Source organism: Tamandua tetradactyla, chromosome 3 (assembly GCF_023851605.1).
Source record: "Tamandua tetradactyla isolate mTamTet1 chromosome 3, mTamTet1.pri, whole genome shotgun sequence".
NCBI lineage: Eukaryota > Metazoa > Chordata > Mammalia > Pilosa > Myrmecophagidae > Tamandua > Tamandua tetradactyla.
In genome coordinates, this window is record NC_135329.1 from 51,166,807 (window position 1) to 51,191,831 (window position 25,025).

Sequence of the window (25,025 nt, forward strand, 5' to 3'; positions counted from 1 at the left end):
TATAACTGAACCAAACCAAGCTTCTTTCTAACTGAAGCTTCATAAAATATCAGAAGCTCACAGGCATCTCCATGTTGTTTCTTGGTCATTTTAAAATTATGCCATCAAAATGATGACTTTATACCATGCCTGATTTTCATAGAGAGACATAAGAAAATATGGAGAAAGGTATGACTTAATAGTATGGAGAATGAAATATAGGAGCAGATTTTAAGTGCTGCCAGAATCCTTTTATACATTTCAATATTAATACATTTTTTTTCTCATAATAACCTTGCAACGTAGGCTTTGGAAGTTGAAATGAACTATCTTGTCCAAGGTCTGTGACCTGCTAAATTACAGATCTGAGATTCTGTTCTTCTCTGTAAATATTTATCAAGCACTTACTGTTTACCAGGCACTCTGCGCGGTGTTCTAGATACATCTTAAGCCAGCCCAGAACCAGTCTTTGCTCTCATTCAGTGTTTAGCCTAGGGAGCTTTGAAATCAGCTTTCTCTGAATTTCTCCTTACTTATACCAACCTTTTTGCCTACTCAGGTCATCCTTGAGGGACCAGGCATGGGTGAACCAGCCTAAAGTAGCAAAACAGAATAGTCCACGGCAATGAGCTAGAGAACATTCATCCCAACTGAAGACATACAAATTGTTTAAACACAACGTGGGCTAGATGAAATGGGCTGTGAGCTGTATTCTAGGTTCAGGCCACCTGTTTGGGTCCCCTGACATAGAGTGACAATGGAAATGACTGCCTGGATCTTTCACTGTTTTCAGACTTGGCTTTGGTTTTGATATTTACAGAATGCATTAATCCATATAAAGATACATAACTGTGGAAATCCCTACAATTCCAAAGCCCACCTTTTTCATAATATGCTCTGGAGTGAGTTGAAGAAAGAAAACAGTACTTCTACATGACTATCCTGCTTTTAGGTCAATGTCTCTAGAGAGATCAAGGCTGTGCCTTCTGGAGTCTTTGGTATCCTACCTCTGAACTGAAAAATCAGCTGCTTCATCCTTGATAAGCTTTATTTTATCTTTCTAGAATACTGCAAAAATGTTTTCTAGTAACCATTACTTGTTGAATTTTTAACCTTTTAACAATCTCTTATTATCGAAATTTAACCCAAAAATCTTGCTGGATCTTTTAAAAATTGAAATGAAGTAAGGAGCAGTATAAATTAATGTAGCTTTGAATTAGCTCATAAGGTAAAAATGATGTTCATTTTATTTTACTTCCAACTTGCCATTTTTGCCATAGTTGAGACAGAACAATAGCTGTTCTTTTTTTCCCCTTATAAATGCAAGAAATGCATTGTTTTTGCTGCAAGAAATGCATGAATTGTTAAGTTTTAATAAGCAACTTTGATGATAAAATGTCATATAAATTATATTTTGCTTTTACTGGAAGCATCTAGAAACAATGTTCTTTCACTATAAAATGACTATAGTGTTTTACACTGTAATAACAAAAACAGCAATAACATGTGTACCTTAAAACAAAATGAAGATCTATATTGTTCTACCTAAATGATAGAATTTTTTCTATTCACGTTTTTTTGCAAGTAGACTAGATTACAGGGCTTAATGGAAGGCATATGGAACCAAAGGAAAGTCATCTCCACTGTGTTAAAGTATAGGGCTATAATGAAGGATAACGCACAGGATTGACTGTGGTTCCTGCTTTGTGTCGATTAATCTCTAGAATGTTCAAATCTTGATTCCAAATAAGTAAAGAAGCAAGAAAAGAAAAATAGCAGCAAAACACTTAGTACCTATTATGTTCCAGGATGCATTCATGTATATTTGCTTATTTAATCCTCACAAAATTGCAGTGAGTAAGGTGTCATTATTATTACATTTTACAGATGAGAAAACTGAGGCACGATGAGGAGTTAAGTAACTTTCTCCAAGTCACACAACTCAGTAAAACAACGAGCATTTAATCCTAGACAATGTCATTTCAGAGTCTATGCTCTTGACCACGTTTTTACTGTCGATTCTCTTTAGAGGCTATATCCTACAATTTTGCAGATTATATGGAAATTCCTCTGCTAATTTTATCTTCTCCTTAGTAGTGGTCTCCTCCTTTCTACTTCTACTTTTATTCTTCTTGTTACACTTTTTCTTCTCATCCCCAAACTGCTACTGATGCTAGTTAGTAGTAAGCAACACGTTCTCCTGCTTACTAGAATGGAATCTTCCTCTCTTTGGATAAAATAAGTTTTAGGCAAAATACTTAGATGATAAGTCTTACTGGCCCTAGCAATGCACTAGAAAAGCAGAGAGGGAAATCATATTTTCTGAACTACTCAAAACACCCTGGTAAATGCTTTTCAATTGCTCTCTCATTTAGTAGATGGTAGAGTGAGTTTGAGATGTAAGCTTGAGATGTAAGTTTGAGAGTAAGTTTGGGATATGTTCCAGCTAATTGTTTTAGGCCTGTATATTCAGAGATATGGAAAGCTACTTGGTTTGGGTTCAGTGACAAAAGCTACCAAAGTTTCCTCTTCCATTTTCTCTTTTGCAGAGTTAACATGACAACAGCACCCACCACGCTAGGTAGTTGTCAGAATTAAATAGATTACATGAGACAATGCAATGTTTGGCATATTAAACGCAAAGCACATTGGCTATTTTTATTAATAGGGATTGAAATGCTCATTGCATTCTGATGGAAATCATTTGAATTTTATGATATCATTGTTCCAAAGCAAAACATGTTTAAAGTAAGAATGTAATGGGAAACAGTTGCAATTTGATCATTTGGCAATTTCTGGATTATTTTCTCTAGGCTGCTAGAAATTTCATTCTTCCAAAAGAAGAGAAAGTTAGAACAAATGCAATTTCAAAACCTTTGCCTTGCTTCTTTCAGTGATTTATGGATCGCTCCTGCATCCAAATCATTTCCAAATATTTTCTACTTCTGAGTTAAGGGAAAATTACTACTTCAACATATCTGGAATTTTACTGTGGGAAACAAGTATTTCTTCCAATTCAGCCATTTAAATGGAGGGGAAAGTGAAGCAAAGAGAGTTTAAATGACTTGCCCAAGGATATGCCATCAGAACTAGATGACAATTTCTCTGCTCTAGACTGCACCTATACCAATAATACATTTGTGGCTTTTTCTAGGCATGTAAGAACTTTCCCTCTGGAAGTTCATGGCATCCCTCCCATTCCATTAAGCCTAAGATTTTTAATGCCCTTTTAGATCCTTAAGAATGAAATTTGCACAAAATAGCTGAGCTATTCTGTGTTGCTATGTAGCTCTACAATGAGCTCTGTTTTGCAGTTGCTGAAATGGGCCTCTGATTTTGTACCATTGTTTATTTTACCGAGGTCAGCTTTATTTACATGTTAGGTCCCACAGTACTTTACATCCTGCAATATGATAGGCTGGTATTATCTCAGAGATGCAAAAACATTGCTCTCATTAGTGGGGTTTCAGAAACAACCTCACTGTATAGAACACTTTCAAAGAAAACCTATTACTGATGAACATTTAGTAAGAATAACACATCTATACTCATGGTGATTTTTGAAATGTGATACTCTGGGTTAAATGTACTGTCTATACATTATTTAGCTTTTGGATAAACATAGCATTTAACTTTGATTAAATAGGGAGTAGATGTGAATTTAAACTAGTGGAACTCAATTATTGGACTGATTAAACAAGAAATATATGTTATCTATTTTAATCTGCTTAATTACTGAAATAAGCTTTTCTTTTAAAATTACTCCATTAGTCCAAAGAGCAAAATCAATGCATATTCAATTAATATTAATTATACAACAAATGCAAAGTGAGTCAGTTTTTGCACAGTCCAATACTGTAATTTTCTTACTGGTAAATTGAAAATTCATTTACTGAGTTAGAGAAGGCTGCCTTTGACTACATTTAGTGAATGCTAAAATTCTAAATGTCAAACCAATCTCAGACCCGCAGGGGTTTGTTTAAGTGTGTACAGGGGTGAGGGAGGCGAAGAGTGGGGACAGGATGTATATTCTGTTCACTGCTTTCTCTAGAACAGAAACTTGAGAAGACCTACAAAATGAACTTGCAAGCTTTCTGGAATTATTTTTGCAAAACAATAATTCAGTGATTAAAGAATAAATGAATCAGAAAGATATCAAATTGATTTTCCTTATGCTATATACAGGTTCACAAATGAAAGAGTTAATCCATAATAAAATGTGTCTATGTTTCGGCTAGACAATTCTTTTGGCAACCACTGCACATGACAACCCATTTTGTCCACTTGAGAGAAAAAAAGCCAAGCATATCCAACTCATTTTGCCTATCCAAATCCATTGGTCGTGAGGAATGTAAGGAGAGAAAGGGAGAGAGGCAAAAAGAGGTGCTTTTACAGTGGCTCACCTAAACTCTCCTGGTTAGGTTTGGACTCTGCCAACATGTTGCATTGAATGCAGATTTGATCTGGTAGTAATATTTTATGTTTATATACTGCTTTCATTTTACAAAGCTTTTAGTTTCATTCCTTAGTTAACTCTACCAGGTATATATATATATGTTTACATAGACATGTGTTCATAATATATATACACACATACAAACACAATTATGTCTATATATAGCTAATTAAGCTAAATTAAAAATTATATATATAACCTATAAATTATAGTAAACATTTATAAATTAGTAAACAAAGTCAAAGAGATGGAATAACCTAAATAGAATTGAATAGCTGATGAATGGCAGAGCAGGTTTGTGAGTCTGTATTTTTATTTTCTAAATCTAGTACTCTTTTCTCTATGCCAAAAGTCTCATTCAATTAACTGAATTGTTGATTGAGAGAGACAGGGAAACAAATAACTACTCCAAGATATACTTTGAGGAATATTGATATTACAGACTCTGGTTCCTATGTAAATTAAGTTACTTCAACCGACCACAGATATACTTCTCTCCATGATGTCAAGCTAGAGTCTAAGTTACTATGCACAGAATTTAAATGTTACATTAATTCTCTCACTCATTTATTCACTTTCAACAAATGATTTTCTATGTTGCCTGAGTCTCTGTACTGGTCCTTGGAAATAAAACTGTGTAAAATATTGAGATGGCTCTTACCTTCAGAGAGGCTAGAAGGGGACAGATTAGTGGCTAAAGAATTAGAATGAAGAGTAGTAAGTTCTATGAGAAGGGAAGTACTCAGAGATGTGGGGCATCAGAGGAAAAGCACTTAATCCAACCTTGAAGAGTTTGACAAATCCTGGAAGACATTTCTCTATTTAGTACTGATGGACAAGGAAGAATTAGCAAGGCAAAGTTGGAAGCAAAAAAGGTTTGCAGGAAGGAGGGACAAAGATGTTCCTGAGAAAATGAATAGCATATATGAAGAATCAGTTGCTTGATCTAGACTATTTTTCAACAACTGTATGCAGTTTCACCTTGTCAGAGATATAGCTGACCCTTAATAACCATCCTCACTTTATTAGTGTGGGTGCCAAGGCTCAGGAAAGCAAGGGCTTTTTTATCCTCTGCTAGTAATAACAGAGTCAGATTTAAAACCTACGTTTACTTGTCTCCATATTCATTTCTTTTTTCCTAATTAACCATGGTTGATATCAAAATTCCCCAGATCACAGTTTGCCTTTGGATATGGAGAAGATAGCAGCTATTGCTGTGACCAAATAAATAGGACCTTGAAATTATTAAATGAGTCAAAGTAGTTTATTCGATGAGTCTTAAACGTAGAAACTAGCTACACAGCCATCATTTTCCAAGGCTGTCTGGACCATGAAGTCTGAAAATGAAACAAAGTTGATGTGGGCCAGAAATAATTCTCCACTTCTGCTACAGTGATTCTAAATATCTACAAATATATACAAATTATAATTCAAAAAATATTTAAATTTCAGCCTTTCTGATACATCAAAGCCTGTATCTCAGAATGAATTGAGAGGGGGAAAAAGATGTATGAAGCATGGCTTTTAGGACTCTTTGGGAATATTATATACATACTTTATGTTCCTATATGTGTTTATATATGTGCAATTTTTATATTAAAACAGGCACAGAGATTCAGGGCTATCTTACATGTAGACTCCAAAAAAACAACTTACAAATAACTAATGAAAGTAGACAGACAGTAATATAGATGTTAACCACCTGGTATGGCATTTTGGCCATCTTTAATGTTCCACCACTCAACCCTCAACCCATTCTGAATGTTTGTTATTTCCTGAACATACCTTATTTCACACTCTGATGTCTTCCCTCCCTTGTACATGCTGTCTCCTTGCCCTGGCACTCTGTCCACTTGCTTCATTTTGTACCCTCATGCTTCAAGATTCAGCTTATTTATTTTCGCTGCCCATGTCTAGTCAACCTTTTTTTTTTTCACTAAAACAATGCCATAATTTTTGTAGAGGGAGGGGAAATGAATCCTTCAAGGCTGACAACTTATGAGGTTTAAATGGAGTCGATTCATGAACTAAGAATGAAGGCAACACACACACTTAGAGAGAATGGACCCAAAAGACAGGATCAGAAAAATCAAAATTTGGGTGAAATCAATTAAACCTCTGAATCCAACACTTACCCATGATCAGATTTTAAGCCCCCCACTTCATAGAATATTCCCTTATTCTTTAAGCAAGTTTGGGCTGTGTTTTTGGCCATTTTCCATCGGAAGAAAATTAAGTGATGCATTTTGCCAATCCTGATGAAAAAAAAAGATGCTTGGCATTCCCAAAGTACTTTGCTTAGAGCACTATTCAAACACTGATAAATAGCTTTTAGTTATATATGTCTGTAAGATACTGAGGGCATTAACTATGACTAATTCCACTTTTCATCTCCCAACTGGAAGCACAATGCCTGGCACATAGTAGATGCTCAACGAGTGTTTGTTCAATTAACTAACAAGTTTACTTCAGTTCTTCAGTTAGTTTCAAATTGGTTTCCTCTCTCCGTGTTTACAAGCTTCAACTCCTACAGAATGAGCACAGCAAAGATTCCTGCAATGTTTTAATGATTAGGATAATTAAAAGACAATAGAGCTACATTATCTTGACAACTTCCTCAAATGTGAACCCAGTTGAATGCTCTTGGGCTAGTTTGAAATGATGTATATACCCTAGAAAAGCCAAATTTTAATCCTAGTGTCATTTTGTAAAGGCAGCCACTTCTTCTAATCCCTATTCAGTATTGTATGTTTGAAACTGTAATTAGATCATCTCCCTGGAGATGTGACTTAGTCAAGAATGGTTGTTAAACTGGATTAGGTAGAGCTGTGTCTCCATCCATTTAGGTAGGTCTTGATTAGTTTCTGAAGTCCTATATAAAAGGAAACATTTTGAAGAAAGAGAGATTCAGAGAGAGCAGAGCAGAACAACATAGCCACGAGAAGAAGAGTCCACCAGCCAGCGATCTTTGGAGATGAAGAAGGAAAATGTCTCCTGGGGAGCTTCATGAAACAGGAAGCCAGGAAAAGAAGCTCGCAGATGACGCCATGTTCACCATGTGCCCTTCCAGATGACAGAGAAACCATGACTGTGTTCACCATGTGCCTTCTCACTTGAGAGAGGAAACCCTGAACTTCACTGGCATTCTTGAACCAAGGTATCTTTCCCTGGATGTCTTTGATTGGACATTTCTATAGACTTGTTTTAATTGGGACATTTTCTCAGCCTTAGAAGTATAAACGAGCAACTTATTAAATTCCCCTTTTTAAAAGCCATTTCATTTCTGGTATATTGCATTCCGGCAGCTAGCAAACTAGAACAGCTCTTAACAAATCACCATCAGAGGCAAACCAAATGCAGAAAATTCTCAACTGTTTGCCAAGAAATGTCACCATTGTTTTTAAAGCTTGTTTTTCCAGGCTCACTTTATTTCTATTCTTCCATGGGCACTGGGGAACTTTGAAAAATGAAGTATGAGTGTTCTATTGATAAAAAGGTAACCTTTAAAGGATTTTGGAAGATACAAAATAACGATCACTGAGAGTGCTTTCCAGAACCTTGTAAAAATGCTATCCCCTGAATTATTATGATATTTCTACTTCGTTTCAGTAAATCCACCCCTGCCAGGATTGAAAAATACCAGCCAATTAGCCATCCAGACAGCATGAGTGCTTTCATTAGCCTTCAAACGTTTGTTGAATCTCTCACATGCACCCATACTGAGCAAAAAGCCCTCTCATGGATCCAGTATAAATGCAATCAATAGGCCAGATTCATCATTTTTGTTACTCTGGTAACTTGAAAAATCCAGGCCAAAGCTGCTAAGCTGAAAACCACTGCCCATGTATTTTTATTTTATCGCAATTTTCACAATCATTCCTCCCCCATCTTAAATGGAAGGAAAGACCACTTTAGACCAATGGCCTTTATTGATCATTCCTTGCCTCAAACAGAGTTCCTGGTAAGTAAAGCCTACAAATGCAGCTTCTGGCTTTCTATAGATTACTGACACATCTGTCCTTTCTTAGGTTTAGCTGTGCATTTTAACATGAGGCAATAACGCTTTTGAATTTCACCTGAAAAATATCATACCGAGAAGAGTAATGAAGTGGCATGGAGGATGATACGGCAACAGACTGCTTTTGACTCTGAGCTGAAGGGCTCTGAACTTGGAGAAAATCACTTCTCTTCCCCTGGTTTCAGAGGCCTTGTAAAGAAAGAGATTGGTGTAAATAGTCTGTCAGTATTCTAATCCTGGTAATATTTTCTGATTCTGTAATGCTTTTCTTTTAGGAAGCAGTATGCTAGTTAATGTGCATGCGATGCAGAGAATGTCGCTTGGAGAAGACAGTCACAATGTCCTGTTTGTCTTTGGCAAAATAGTTTTTTTTTTTCCTTTCAAGTATGCTCATTTGTAAACTGGGAAGCATAGACTCCTTCTAGAAACCTCTTTCTCGCTGTGGAAAGCAGAAATGTAATCATGTCGAAGGAAAAGAAATAGAGTTCTGATTACACTTAAGTCACAAAGAATTATACAAGCATTGGAATAACCTTTTGGATTATTAATGACTTTTGAAATGTGATCCTGTTAGTTCTTCCTATTTGCCAGTACATTAACTCCAACTTTCTAACGTAGAGAATTTCTAGAGACTTGTGATGTCTCCACACATGTTTACCAGCCCTAGGAGCCTTCACTGATGTCCTCAGCCTTCTTTGTGCTCTTATAAGGTACGTATCAATCACTGTATTTCCATTCTCTTCACTGTTCTTTGTGTGTATCAGTTGTCTATACTTTGCTTTACTTGAAGGCAAAGAGTATACCTCATTCTTTTTATCCTCAAGACCCAGCCTATTGCGTAGCACATTATAGAGAGTTCAATAAATGTCTGAAGACTAAATTTAGGGGAAATAAAACATCAAAAAAGAACAAGCCTTGAATAGTACTGTGAAACTTAAAATAACAATACAAAAAGATTCATATAAATGTGGGATAAATAGGAAATGGATGTCCCAGACATGGGAGGGGTAGAGAGGAGATAAACTGTCATTTTTAGGAAGAGAATAGTATACATAAATATGAAAAGGTGACAAAGTGCTTGTGCTAAAGAACTGAAATTAATCTGCTATGGCTTCAGAATATTAGAAAGTAGGACCGAGCAAAAATTTTAAAAGGCATTGAAGGTCTTAAGAATATGTGCTGTGGGCAACCCTATCTTGCATCTATGTTATGGAGGTGGAAAAACAATATCCCTTTGAATCTCAGTTTCCTCACATAAAGAGTAGAAATGTTAGATCACCAGATGACCTGTAAGATCCTCTTCTGATCTACAATATGAAGCCTATGAATTAGGGCTGGGCTAGCTTACCCTATAAACACGTCATTTTGGAAAGGCCCTCTTGCCTCTGCTTCATCTGAGCTAAAGATAATAGATAACTGCAATCATCATTTTGACCTACACATTTCAGCATACTTTCCTAACAACCATGACATTAATCCCTTAGGTCAGGACTTTATATTCATACAAAATAATTTGTTGAGGATTCCCAAACACATTTCACTGAAGAGAGGCAACATAGCATTGATATTCGCCCCAAGTCCAAAGTTATCTTGATAACCAAAGCTAGATCTAACCGACATGGGTCTGCTTGATGAGCACAGTAGCTTAGACTTTAATCTATAAGTGACTTATACCTCGTTATATACCAAAATCACACCTATCATCATGTTAAGTCTGCCATTTTCTTATAAATGTTCTGTGACTAAGCATATAATCAGTCTTCACATGCTCAATAATTAGATCACCTCGGATTACATCATCTGGAGCCATTGTGCTCATTATCCTAAAACCTGCCCTTCTTTTGATACCATAAAACTATCAGAATTGCTGCATTTCAGAAAGACAGATTTTTAGGCTGATAGGCCATCTGATCCCATCCTTTGCATCTAGTGATAAAATATCTCTTTGAAACCTTGGTGTCTCAGGAATTGGTCATTTGAGCTTACTGGGAAGAGAAACTACCACACTTGTCCTGAATCAACACCCTGGGAAGTGCTTCTCTAAGGAGGAAGAGCACAGCATAGCTAGAAACCAGGTTCAAGAACCAAAGCTGAGTTGACCTCAGGGTTAGAAGGGCAGATGCAATACTGAAAATGAAAAGAAACCAGAAGCAGAAGCCAGTATGTGGGTAACCACATTTTGGTGTGAGCTAGCTAGAGCAGGGAAGATCTGGAGTTCTGAATTCAGTATAGGTAGGCTAGGCCAAGGGAAGTTTAAAATTGTAGCAGGAACTTAAGTACCCAAGGAGGATCCAGAGGAGCTGGCATGACTGTCTTTTTGCGGCTCCAGATGGAGTTGCATTCCAAACCACTTCCCAAGGCAGTTTCCACTTATGCTTCCCATAGATGCTTAAAGTTCTCAAATCACTTATGACTGTTTGGGGGCAAAATGGTGCACTAGAAGCTCAGACTGGCTAATACTCCAGTCTTAGTAAATAATTCAGAGAAATACATTAACCTTCATATATTATAAGCAATTCGCATAGGTCTGTGGCCTTAAATGTAATATGGACCTTTGGACATATACATACATTGCCCACTATAATTAGGACACAAAATATAACTTCCGATGTGGTCAGTTCCTCTTACTGTATCTTCTTTCCCTATGTTGATTAACCCAGTTTTGTACTCACACATGAGATAAAATGCTATCCAAAGGTATGAAGTTAAGTTTTTCAAGGAGAATGAGGATAATAACACACATGCATGCATATACACACACAGAGCTAGCTTCCTGGGCGTGTGACCTAAGCAGCACACAATGGCCTAGTTCTCAGAAAGGCTCTACACTTGGTTTAATATTCTCCTGTCTCTGTCTTAAAATTCTTAATACTTTTTGATCAAAGGGCCCAAGAGTATCATTTTGTCCTGGGTCTTCCAAATGATGATGTAACTGGTCTTGTATGTGGGTAAGCAGATATATAGTTAAGCTGATGGATTGGATGGATAAATAGATGCCAAATTATAGATAAGGACAAAGATGAAAGGAAGGAAGAAATAAAAGAAACAAGGAAGGAAGAATGAGAGAAAGATGGACAGAAAGAGAGAGAGAGAGATAGAGAGAGAGAGAGAAGAGAGAAAGAGAGAGAGAAAGAAAGAAAGAAAGAAGTAAAGAAAGAAAAAGAAAGAAGGAAAGAAAAAAGAAAGAAAGAAAGAGAGAGAAATAAAGAAAGAAAGAAAGAAAGAGAAAGAAAGAAAGAAAGAAAGAAAGAAAGAAAGAAAGAAAGAAAGAAAGAAAGAAAGAAAGAAAGAAAGAAGGAAAGAAAGAAAGAAAGAAAGAAAAGAAAGAAGAAAGGAAAAGAAATTTGATTGAAGGAGACAAATCTGGAGTTTGGGATGAAACTTTCTACCATATATTAAATGATTGAACCATTGCTTTTCTGCAAACCCATTCTTCTCCCATCTTATTTGTATCCCATATAGAGAGAAATTTTCAATTTGATTGTTAGTAGAGAATTTAAATGCTGTAAAGTACCTATTCTTTATGAGTTGCACTGAGATTAACTTTGCACGCTTCATTAAATGAAGTTATTAATGTTATTTATATGGGTACTTTACAACATATTAGAAAGGTACTTTTTTCTAGAAATGGAAGAATATTTGTCAATAACCTTCTTTCGCTTCTCTTTGTCATAACTTCATGCCTAAGAACCAGCAAATTCTAGGTGAAAAATATGCCTAATTTGCTGCCACCTCAAATACCAAATGTTTCAAAGCATGAAGTCCATAGACTTACTGTGTGAGCTGCGCAGTGCCTATGCTTCATTTTGGTATAATTGCAAACAGGCCTGGTTTGAAAATCCATGATGCAGGAGAGCTTATTATGCACCTTGAAGACATCACAGAGCAGTTGACAGGTCCACAGAATTTTAGAGCTATTCAAATGGTCAGAGATTGTCACAGTAACAAGATGAGCCCATTCTAAAAATAATTGTTTGAAATCCTGTAAAGCTCTCTGCTAAGCCTCACTTTATTTCCATGTTGCTTATTACATATTAGCAGTTGCCTGCATTTCCGCTTTTAAGTTATTCTACATTTAAGCTTATTTTTAAAAAAAGCTATGAATTTTCTTTCTGGATAATGAAAATTACTATTAGTACTAGAAGAACTATTTGAGACTATCCAATTCATTGTTTTACAATCTTCCTGTATTTGTTTAGTATATTCAAATCTTTTCCATATCGTCATTCCTGATACATAGTATTATTACTTCTAAGTAAAAATTTAAGATCAATTCACATGTTATGGCAAAGCCTCAGCTTAAGAAACACTATTCATTAAATCATGGATTTAATATGTTAGTCGTATGCTTTCCAAACATACAGACACAGATGCAAATGTATACATGCAAAGATGCACATGTGTATATATAGATATATATACACGCATACAAATAGATGCATATACATAGTGTGTATTACTATTCTTTTTTTAAGTTTATCTAATGCCACCAACAAATAAGCCCTAATTTGAAGAATGGAGATAAAATAAAAACTTCTCCTGGTACTAATGAGCAAAGCAAAGCAGAGTGAGCATATTAAAGTATAGGCCACCCCATGGCACAATGGAAGGCATAAAATAATAATCTTTCTTAGAATACTTATCCTGCAGTGTCTTACCTCTTTCTGCTAAATTATTTAAACTCCACACGCCTCAGTTTTCTCATATGTAGAACTGGGATTTAGCTACTTACATAGATCATAAGATACTCTGAGCGCAAAGTCAACACAGGGAGGAGGGGGTCAGAAATGGGAAAGTGAGGGCGACAGATTATGTATGATCTTGTGAAGACTACAGCTTGTATTCTCAGTGAAACAGAAAGTGTCTTCCAAGGTCACAAAGCTAGTTAGTGGGAGATCATGACTAAAACCCAAACTTTCCTAACTCTCAATCCATTAGCTTTGGTGCAGAATATACTAAGTTCATTAGCTGTTAAATAAACTTTACTAAGAATATCCACTATCTTCATTGCATCCAGTTTTTAAAAGACTTAATCTTCCTGTTGATATTTGTAAAGCTCCAATAACATTTTTTTTTCTGAAGAAAATATATCAATGCATTATTGCACTAAAGATCGTTGGTTCCATAATTCTTCTCTGACATGGTTACTTCGTTGTAATTTATCTCTTTAGCAAAAGGTAACATGATTGGCTCATTTCTGCTTTCTCCTTTCAATCTAACATATGGTTCTGTTTAAATGTGTCCATGTTTGCAACTTACAGTTGAAGTTTTTGGCACTCAGAATAGTATCTTGCAATTATGCTTAGTTTTGAAAGAAGGGTTTGCTTTAACAGCAGAATGCATGAAATAAAAAAGTTCAAGTCAAATTTATTGGCTGCTGAGAGCCCTCCAGAATGTAGACGTCTGGTCTGGGAGAACTCAATAGATTTCTGTTCTTGGTACATGCACCCACTTACATGTTCATGTCCCACCCCCCATCCTCACAGCCATTACATAAAAGCATCTGAGTGTTATACAAGGCGAAAGCTTTTTGTGTTAACTTATCCCATATGGAGTAGGTATTAAACAGTCAGCAAATTCACTCAGAGCCCCGGGCAAGCATGTATTTGTAACATGGGGACAACTATCAAGGGACTTGAGTAGCACAGAATAAGAAAAATAAAAAAACAGCATGGAGAAAAGAGCATACAAAGAGTAGAAGAGTACCTTCTAGGCTACACTCAGTCTTAAAATAATTGTGTTTTTGAGAGCTATAAACCCTTCTACGCTGGTCGTGGTGGACATTCACACTCAAAGAAAGTATTGGAGGAGGGGGAGCTCCTCCTCCACCACAATGAGGCACAGATTTACTCAATGGCGATTAGACCCAGAAATAGCAATGTTTCAGTGTAACTCAATAAGTGTCGCAGCACCAGACCCTGGGCACATGGAAATTAATGAAACACAGTCCCAGTTTGCAGAGTTTCTGCAAAAGTAATCGAAATGCACATGCAGAGCCCTTTGTAGTTTAAGCAGAAGTATTTTATATTCTAGATGTTGAATTTTGAGCAAATGAAGAAAGATGCTGAGAGCTCTCTGCGATTAGAATATCTATATTCATTTTAATAAGTGATCAGAACAGTTTGCAATGTATCAACAGACAATGTAAATCTGAAATAAATCCAGGACAATAAAAGGAATGTGCTTGAAGCAAACCAGGAGAGACATCTGTGCAGCCAGTCTTGACTAAAAAGTACGGTGACCCCTAATAGGGAGGAAATAGAAGTTAGTACACACACACTGGGTAGGCTTGTTTATTTTTATAATTTCTTACATTTTTTGCTTGCTTACTAGATTTATAAGAGGCTGCTCTAAAGTGTGATTATATCCTAGGTTTTTTTACCCTTTAGTTGTCTTTACACAGCTCTTAAAAGACTTTTTTGGGTAATGCATTCCTATTATCATAAGCCTAACAATTAATCTAGATCTCTGGTACGGAGTAAGACTAACTAAAGGCTGGAAAACCATGTGTCAAGTGCAATTCACATCCTGGTAGGTTTATGAAGAAATGAAATTTTGAGTTACATGGTATCTAAAATCTCTTTCAGCTCCGAGATTATTCAATGAGAGTTTCCTGAACTCAATAAGCTTAATAAATACCTGTAGCCTGATTGTACTTCTACTCTGCTACCTGGATCAGTATCCTAGTTGGGAAAAATCTTCTGAGTCAGCCAATCAGACATTCTTCTGGTTAACAAATTTGTGTCCATTAAATGTTGGGTACCTACTATGTGCCAAGTACACTGTTATGAACACAGAGGACATAAAAGTGAAAAAAGACAAATAGAATCTTTTTTCCAATGGAGTTTGCATATTACAGGAGGAAGGTAAACATTACTTAATTCAACACAAGTAAAACTGCATACTTAAAAGAAGATCTAGGAGGGCTGTAAGAAGATGGTGAAATAGTGAGCTCCAGGTCTCAGTCTTTCCACCAAAACAACAATTAAACGTGAGAACTGTCTGAGACAACTGTTCTGAAGCTTGAGAGGTCAGGACCGTACAGTATCCAGGAAAGACTGGGAAGAAAAGGTTAATAAATTACAGTAAAGAAAAATAAATTGCTTTCTGGGTGTGGCTGTTACCAGCATCCACCCCCAATCTTACAGCAGTCTGCCATGGGATCCAGTCACTGGCTAGCTTGCTGGTGATGGTGACAGAAAGGGACATAAAAATCTTCTTCCACAAGACCAGTAGACCAGGCCAATCACTGATCACAGTTTTGATAAGTGAATTCAGTCTGCTGGTGGTCTGGCTCTGAGGGAGGCCCTTGTTTTAAACTGCCTGGACAAACATGGTGACAGGCCCAGTTGCCCCAGATGAGTGGTGGTGGTAGAGTCTTAAGATTGCTGCATTGCCTCAGGGCTTCAGGAAGCAGTTAGTTCAAAGGCTCCATTTGCTGAGCAAATCAGGAAAGCTCAGCTATGGGGAGCAGTCAGAGAAGTGCTTGGTGCCCTTTCAGAATCCCTCCTCAGGAGACTCTGGGGCAGCTGCATCCACTTCATGGGATCCTGACCTTGTCTTGGCTGGGAAAGACTGACTTGGGAAAGTTCTCTCTTGGCACACTCCTTCTCCCAGACTTTACCCCGGAGGCAAAAGCAGCATGAGATAAGGAAAGGAACATAAGAAATTATAGTGTTGGAAAATCTGGGGCAAGGGCCTGTGGGCTTCAAATATCCAGAAGCGGGTGATGTGTCTCTGGGAAAACAGAGGGGACAAACTTCTATAGGTAGGGGAACTCCAGAGCAACTAACACCCCAAAACCAGGAAAGAGAGATGCCCAGAAAGAAAGGGAAAATCCTGCACACTATATTTGCTTTGGGCAGGACTTCCTAATAGGAAGGCTGAAGCTTTTATCAATAGCTAGTTATCAACAGTTGTCTTATCAATAGCTGGTTACAAAATCCAGACACAATGTCTCAGGGAATAAATCTCAGAGTTGACCTTTTAAATATTAAAATATGCAGTGTGCAACAAGAGTACAAGACAAACAAGGAAATAGGAAATGATGGCTCATCCAAAGGAAGAGGATGAAAATCCAACAACAATGAGGAAGACCAGAATGTGGATGTATCAAACAAAGCTTTAATAAAATGATCTAAACATGCCTAAAGGAGATGAAGGAAACTACAGAGAAAGAACTAAAAGACATCAGGAAAACAATGAATAATCAATATGAGAATCTTGGTAAAGAGATAGAAATTTAAGAAGGGAACCAAATTGAACTACTGGAGTTGAAGACCACAGTATGCTAAACGACAAGTTGCCAGGAGAGTTTCAAGATCAGATTGGAGCTAGCAGAAGGAAGAATCAGTGAATTCTATGAGAAAGCACTTGAAATGAGTCCGACTGATGCACAGAAAGAAAACAGAATTTTTTGAAGCGAAATAGCCTACCACACCTCTAGGATGCCAGCACGCATATGAATATTTGTATTATGGAAGTCTCAGAAGAAAAAGAAAGAGAGAATGGGGCAGAAGGAATATTCAAAGAAATAATGACAGAGAACTTACCAGACTTAACAAAAGACATTAATATGCACATCTAAGAAGTCCAGAGAACACCAAACAAGATAAACATGAATATATATATATATACACACACCACTGTACACTGATCATATTATTTAATGCAAAGGATAAGGAGAGTGTTCTGAAAGCTGTAAGAGTACAGGGGAGTGCCAACTAAATTAGGTGTAGATTTCTTATCAGAAACCATGGAGGTAAGAAGGCAGTGGGTTGAAATACTTAAAAGTGCTGAAAGAAAAAAAATGCCAGCCAATAATTTTACATCCATTGAGATTATACTTCAAAAATGAGAGGGAGGTTAAGATATTCTCAGATAAACAAAAGCTTAGGGGGTTCGTAAGCATTAGACCTGTTCTATGAGTATGCTAATGAAAGTTCTTCAGACTGAAAGCAAAGGACACTAAACAGTGGTTCAAGGTGGCATCCAGAAATAAAGACCTGTGGTAAAGATAATCATTTGAGTAACTACTGTATATCATCATAGTATCTTGCTTCGTATGCACTCCATTTCTTACTTCCTACAGGTACAAAAATGCATATGCATAAAAATTAATGATATATCTAAAGTTTGGGACATATAATGTACAAAGATATGTGGCAACAAATACTAAAAAAGTGCAGAGAGACAAGGGCATAGGATGAGTATATGTGCACGCTATTGAAGTTAAGTTGGTATCAAACCAATATTATTATTATATATCCAGTGAGTTAAATTTTGATCCCATGTTAATCACAAAGAAAATAGATTTCAAAAATATATACCCAGAGAAGGCACTCAATAGGGTACAACACAAAAAATCAAATAAATATTTAAGTAAGCATTAACAGAAATGAGGGACTGAAAAGTATAAAACTTGCAAAAGCTAAATAGCAAAATTGCAGAAGATAGTTCTGTATTATCAGTAGTGACTTTAAATGTAAATAGACTATAATCTCCAGTTAAAAGGCAAAGATTGGTAAAATGGATAAAAGACCATGACCCAATTACATACTGTCTGCGAGAGAATCATCTTATAGTCAAAGATACACATAGGTTAACAGTGAAAGTATGGAAAAAAAAAAATACACCATGCAAGTCATCACAAAAATAGAGCTATGGTACCTGTACTAATATCAGATAAAAGAGACTTTCAGTCAAAAACAGTTATTAGAGACAAAGCCGGTCATTATATGCTGATAAAAAGATGTACAATTATAAATATATATGAACCTAACAACAAAGTCCCAATATGAAACAAATATAGATTTGAAGGAGACTTTAAAACACCAGATTCTATAATGGGTAGAACATCTGGTTCAGAAGATCAATAAGGAAATACAAGACTTGGAAGATACTTTTGTATATATGTATATAGAGAGGACATATATAGAAGACTTCAAGCAGTAAAAACAGAATAAATGTCCTTCTTGTGTGCAGATGGATCATTCTCCAGGATAGACCATATAATATTAGGTAACAAAACAAATCTCAATAAATTCACAAATATTGAAATCATATGATGTATCTTCTCTACTGCAATGTAATAAAGCTAGAAATCAATAACAGAGAGAGAGATGGAAAATTCACAAATATGTGGAAATTAAAAAGCATACTCTTAAACAACCAATGGGAAATCAGAAGCAAAATTAGGAAATATCTGGAGGAAAATGAAAAATACTACATGCCCAAATTTGTGGAATGCAATGAAGGCAGTGCTGGGAGGGAAATTTATAGCTCTAAATGCTTACATTTAAAAAGAAGAAGACCTAGGTCAGAGACCTAACCTCAAAAACTGGAAGAACTCAAAAAAGAAGAGCAAAGTAAAGCCAAAGCAAGCAGAAGGAAATAACAAAGATTAGATTAGAGATAAATAAAATAGAAAACCAAAAGACATAGGATCAACAAAATGAAATGTAGGTTATTTGAAAAGTTGGTTATTTAAAATTGAGACACTTTTAGCTAGACTGACAAAGGAAAAAAAAAAGAGAGAGGATACAAATAACTAAAATCAGAAATGAAAAAGCTGAATGACAGAAGGCAGAATGACATTAGTGCAGACCAGACTGAAATAAAAAGAAATATAAGAAGATGCTATGAACAACAGTATACCAATAAATTAGACAACCTCGATGAAATGGATGAATTATTAGAAATACCCAAACTACCTGCACTGACTAGAGAAGAAATAGAAGATCTCAGAACACAAGATTCTGGAGAGACAGCTGTGCCCAGGAGAAGAATGGAACATTAGGAAAATGCCCAAGTCCCTAGAAGGGAAACAGTGAGGGAGAGAGTGAACTGAAGTGTATTAGTTGGTAAGGACTACTGCTGGGCCACCTAGGGTCTCAGAAGCCAAGTTAAGGATTCTGGTTTTGATCCTAAGTGATTTTGGAAGCCACTGAAGGTTTTAAGTTGAAGGTTAACATAATTAGATTTGAAATCGAAAGGATCAATTTGGCATTCACTTACATGCAAGCAACCAAACCCAAACAGTTTTTTGAATCAACCCTTGACTCTTACTCCCTTAGCAGATAATTTGAAAAAATCTTCATGTTTATGAGTTTATTGTGCATATCAGTGGCAGGGCTAAGTTGAGCTGCCCTGGCTTAAACCCAGTGAATCCTCACCAACCAGGCTTTCCTGGCCATTTTGTGCCAACATGCCTCTTTATTTTCTTGAAGAACTGATGTCATTTGGGAAAAGGCAAGAAACAATGACAATAAGTTCTCTGAACAGTCATGAAGTGTGCTAATTAACTAATGGGAAGACTGTCCAATTTATCTTTGAAAGCAAGCAATAATAGAAAGAACATAGATAAGGTATCAGAAGACAGTGGTCACCATCATTGGTGACCCTAGATACAATTTACTTAGCTACTATGGGTTTCTGTTTACTTACTTGTAAAATAGAATTCATTCATTCTTGCAACACTCTTTTTCTTTCTTGGAAACAATGGTATGTGCCAAATACTGTGTAAAGCTTTAGGGACATACAGATAAAGTGTGAGCTCAGCCTGCAAATCACTGGCATTCTCAACGGAGAGGAAAGTGTCCAGTATTTATTGAGTATTTAGGCATGGTACTTTCATGTGCATTCTATTATTTAATTCTTGCAATAACCTGGCAATATCACCAGGCCCTTATTCTCACTTTTACAGCTGAAAAACAAAGGCTAAGAGAGAAGAAGTACCTAACCTGAGATCAGGCAGATAGTAAGTAGAAGAGCCAACTTTCACACACAGTTTTGTCTGATTCCAAACCCCTTGTTCTTTCCACTATCACACACCGTAAGCAAGTAATTACAGAACAAAGTGATAAGCGTTTCAGGGGAGGTATGTACAAAGCATTATGGGAGCAGAGTGGACAGAGACTAAAAATAACTTCCCGATACTTCATAGGGCTGTCCCCGAGATCAAATGCAGTAATGGAATTGAAAGTGCTTTGTAAACTAAAAAGTGCTATATAAATATAAAGGATTATTATAGCCCACATATCCGGATCTGCTATGTTAGGGCTCTGAGTAATTATCAGTGCATGGAATACATGCTTGGATTATGGCTATTTAATTCATTCATTTCCAGGACTTTCTTGGCGTTCAGTAAACCACAGGGGTGGGTCTGGCAGCCAGCAAGTTCACAAGTTCTAAATGGAAGCCAATGCTTGTCAGCTGTGTGGGGGACATTCCTGGGTGCTGAATGCTGGAATGGCACTCAAGGTTTTTTATCTCTGAGCTGAAAGGGAAAGGATTGATTTAGCATTGAGAGCTCCCAAGAAACATCCTCCCTCACCTCCTGTTCAGAATCTAGCAGCCCCTCAGAGCTCTTCCAATGCCTAGGCTCCAACTGTGATCCTCAACTATTTCCTGGTGGGATTGCCTCCGAGATAAGCGCTGGCAGTGTCCGCTCTGAGTCATGGTCTCCACCTTGTGGGAGAGAAATGATTTGGAAGCAAGACCTGTTTAAAATTACAGGGATTTTCCAGGCTGCCGAGGGGGGCTGGGTGGATTGTAAACAGCTGTGTTCAGTAGCAAGCAAGTGACAATAAGGCTATGTGACCCAACTCAGAGTCCTCTAGGAGAAATTTGTGGCCAGGCTAAGGGCAGAAATTCTACCACTGACCATTCCTGTGGTTAATGTGGGTATTGCCTGTGTGAATACGTATTGACTTGGAGGGAGCACCCGTATCTATTTATTACATAGGAAAGCCTATTATCTCTTTATAGACTCAGGTTTAAGAAAAGTTTAATTTATTGGGACTCATGAGAACAGTTGAAAATGCAGCTACCATTGGTCTATTCTAAACATACTGGTTATGTTTCATTAATACTTGTAGCCCTAGGTGTAGTCCTGTTACACACAATCTTCTCTCCTCACTAATGTTTGATTCCTCTAATGCTAGTCACAATAGCATATCCATAGCTCATTTGAGTGGCTCTGAGGAGAGGGGCATAGGTGCACTTTCCTCCATATTCTAGGCTCTTTAGTGTTACTTATTATCTCTTTTTTATAATGGCATTATACTACTCTTAACTCACTTGTACGGTGTTTTCACCATGCTCCTTTACCCTACACACATACTTACTTAAAACCCTGCAAGTCGCTTTTTTTAAGCTATCAAAACTAACACTAGTACTCTTACCTTAAGAGGGGGACTTCACTAGGTGAAATTACCTAGGAAGAGAATGCACAATAGCCTGAGGACAACACCATCCCTTGTGGGTATGTCTGCAATGAAAAGTTTGATAGTCTCACAGATAGTTGGAAAGTTGTCTCAGAAGAGGAATAACAGAACATGAGAAGTAGTTAGAGAGGAATGGTAAGCTCCAAGAGATAATAGTTTCTTGCATTTCAAGGAAAGAGAATACTATAAGAAGAGCAAACTAATAATTAAATTTGGGAGAAAATTCATTGGAATAAGGCTTAACCAACATTTTAAGGAGCCATTTCTGGACTTTATGAGGGTAGTATCAAAAACTAGTGAGGATTTTAGTAAGTTCAAGATGGCAGGAAGCAAACAGAAAGTGTGTTTGCTAGAACTTTAAATGATGAAGACAATAAAAGAATAAAAACAGAGATCAAATGTGCACTTATTTATTTTCAATATGGGATCCACTTGAGCGTATTTGTTGATTAATAAGCAGTGGAAAGAAAGAGATTAAAGGATAAGGGAGATTATGTATAACTGGTAGAACCAGGGCAGTCTCAGTTTATGCCGGATGCACCTGCCCTCCCATCTAGTCATAGCTTCCTTTCACTCTAGCTGGAATGAGTCATCATATGGTTAGAAAGTTAGAAAAGTTGAGGAGATTGAATACAGCATGTAGATCGAGGAGTTAGCCTTGAGCTGGTGGCAAAATTCCATTTCTTATGGAGATAGAAAAGAGGAGAAAAATATTTGTGAAGATGCAGACATATTTTCAAATGCATAGGAAGGATGTGAGCATAACCATAGAGAAACATCATCTCAGCATGGTGAGATGATCCATTGAAGGTGAGAAGATGGGGTCAATTTGGAGTCTGGAAGAGAACTTTAAGGTATGTGTGCTGGTTTGAAACTGTTATATACCCCAGAAAATCCTAATCCAATCCTAACCCAATTTTGCAGGAAGCCTTCTTCTTTTTTTTTCTTTTCATTTTAAACAGTTTTATTCACACATCGTACGATTAAATCTAAATAAATAGAGATGCCTTTGTCACCATAATCTATATGAAGACATTTCCTTTTCTTCCACAAAGAATCCATACCCCTCCCCCATGACCCAGCTTGATGACATTTAGTTTTGACGTAATGCCTTTGTTACATTCTGTGGAAGCATATTACAATGTTACTGTTGACTATAGACCCTAGCTTGTGTTGATTATACTTTTTTCTGTGTATCATCCATTTTCAACACCTCACAATGTTGAAATTCAGTTGTTCTCTCCCATGCAAAAACATTTTTATACTTGTACATGTAATCACAATCATTGCCCGTTCTAAGCATTCCTAAATTATACTGTCTCAGTCTTTATCTTTTATCTTTCCTTCTGGTTTCCTAATTGCCCCAGCCCTTCTCCCTCAAGCATACTCACATTCAGCTTCATTGGGTGTACATATATTATTGTGCTACAATCAGGTAGTGTTGTGCTATCCATTTCTGAGATTTTACAATCAGTCCTGTTGCACATTCTGTACCCCTTCAGCACCAAATGCCCAATCTCTACCCTATTACTATCTCCTGATAACCTGTATTCTTAATTTCAACTCTCGAAGTTATTCATTAATATTAGTTCATATTATGAGACCATACAATATTTGTCCTTTTGTTTCTGGCTAATTTTACTCAGCGTAATGTCCTCAAGGTTCACCCAAGTTGTTACATGCTTCATGACTTTATTCTGTCTTACAGTTGCATAATATTCTATCATATATATACTACAGCTTATCAGTCACTCATCCATTAATGAAATTTGGACTGTTTCCATCTCTTGGCAATCATAAATAATGCTGTTCTAAACATTCGTGCACAAATGTCCGTTTGTGTTCTTGCCTTCAGTTCCTCTGAATATATACTGTGCTGGTTTGAAAGGATGTATGTCCCCTAGAAAAGCCATGTTTTAATCAAAATCCCATTTCGTAAAGGCAGAAAAATCCCTATTCAATACTGTATGTAATTAGATCATCTCCCTGGAGATGTAACCAAATCAAGAGGGTTGTTAAGCTCCCATTAGGTGATGACATGTCTCCACCCTATAAAAGAGGAAACATTTTGGAGAAAGAGAGATTCAGAGAGAGCAGAGAAGAATGACATAGCCATGAGAAGCAGAGAGCTCACAAGCCAGCGACCCTTGGAGATGAAGAAGGAAAACGCTTCCTGGGGAGCTTCATGAAACAGGAAGCCAGGAGAGAAAGTAGCATATGATGCTTTGCTGGCCATGTGCCCTTCCAGCTGAAAGAGAAACTGTGACTGTGTTTGCCATGGGCCTTCAAGATGAGAGAGAAACCCTGAATATCATCGGTCTTCTTGAACCAAGGTATCTTTCCCTGGATTCCTTTGATTGGACATTTCTATAGACTTGTTCTAATTGGACATTTCTCAGCCTTAGAACTGTAAACTAGCAACTTATTAAATTCCCCTTTTTAAAAGCCATTCTGATTCTGATATATTGCATTCTGGCAGCTAGCAAACTAGAACATATATCTAACAATGGGATTGCTGTATCATATAGCAATTCTATATTTAGTTTCTGAGGAACAGCAAAACTTCCAGAACTGTCCTACCATTTTACATTTCCACCAACAGTGGATAAGTGTAGCTCTTTCTCCACATCCTCTCCAGCGTTTGTCATTTCTGGGTGGTGGTTGTGTTATTTTTTGTTTTATAAAGCCATGTTCTTTAAATTCTGATCCAATATATTATAGAATGGGGCTTCTTGATCAAGTTGTTTCCATAAAGATGTGACATATCCAATTGTAGGTGTGATCTTTTAATTAGATGGAGATATGACTCTGCCTATTCAAAGTGGGTCTTAGTTTACTGGAGTCTTAAAGAGAGCCCAAGGGGAGAAAAAAATTTCAGACCTGACACCGACACAGACATTTAGAGATGTTAGTCATGTGCCTTCCCAGCTGACAGAGAAATCCCGGAAGCCATTCAGCCTTTCTTCAGAGTGAAGGCAACTTTCTCTGGATGTCTTAGCTTGGACATTTTCATTTTAATGGAGATTTTAAAACTGTAAATTGTAACATTATAAAAGCTGATCCATTTATAGTGTATTGCATTCTGGCCACTTTAGGAAACTAAAACAGTGTGGGACAGATTAAATGGAATATGAGGTGTTAGACTTTGTGGTAGATGGAATCATGTTCCCCACAAAGACATGTTCAAGTTCAAACTCTTGGTCCTGTTGTGTGGACTCCTTTGTAAGAGGGACCTTGAGATCTTCAAACATACTATTTGGATGAAGGCAAATTGAAGGAGGGTGATCCTTAAGCTAATATGAATGATGTCCTTATGATCAGAGGAAATTCAGACAATTAGGAGAAG

General features: G+C 36.9%; 1 long non-coding RNA gene across 2 annotated transcripts in view; it reads left to right on the top strand.

Moving 5' to 3' along the window:
- LOC143677289 (uncharacterized) overlaps positions 1-25,025 on the top strand; it is a 79,008-nt gene that overhangs the window by 17,991 nt on the left and 35,992 nt on the right. The window contains exon 2 of one of the 2 annotated variants that reach the window (XR_013172492.1): positions 9,072-9,163. The exons of the other annotated variant lie outside the window; for it this stretch is intronic. This is a non-coding gene — a long non-coding RNA (uncharacterized LOC143677289). The remainder of the gene's footprint in view (positions 1-9,071; positions 9,164-25,025) is intronic. 2 annotated transcript variants of the gene reach the window in all.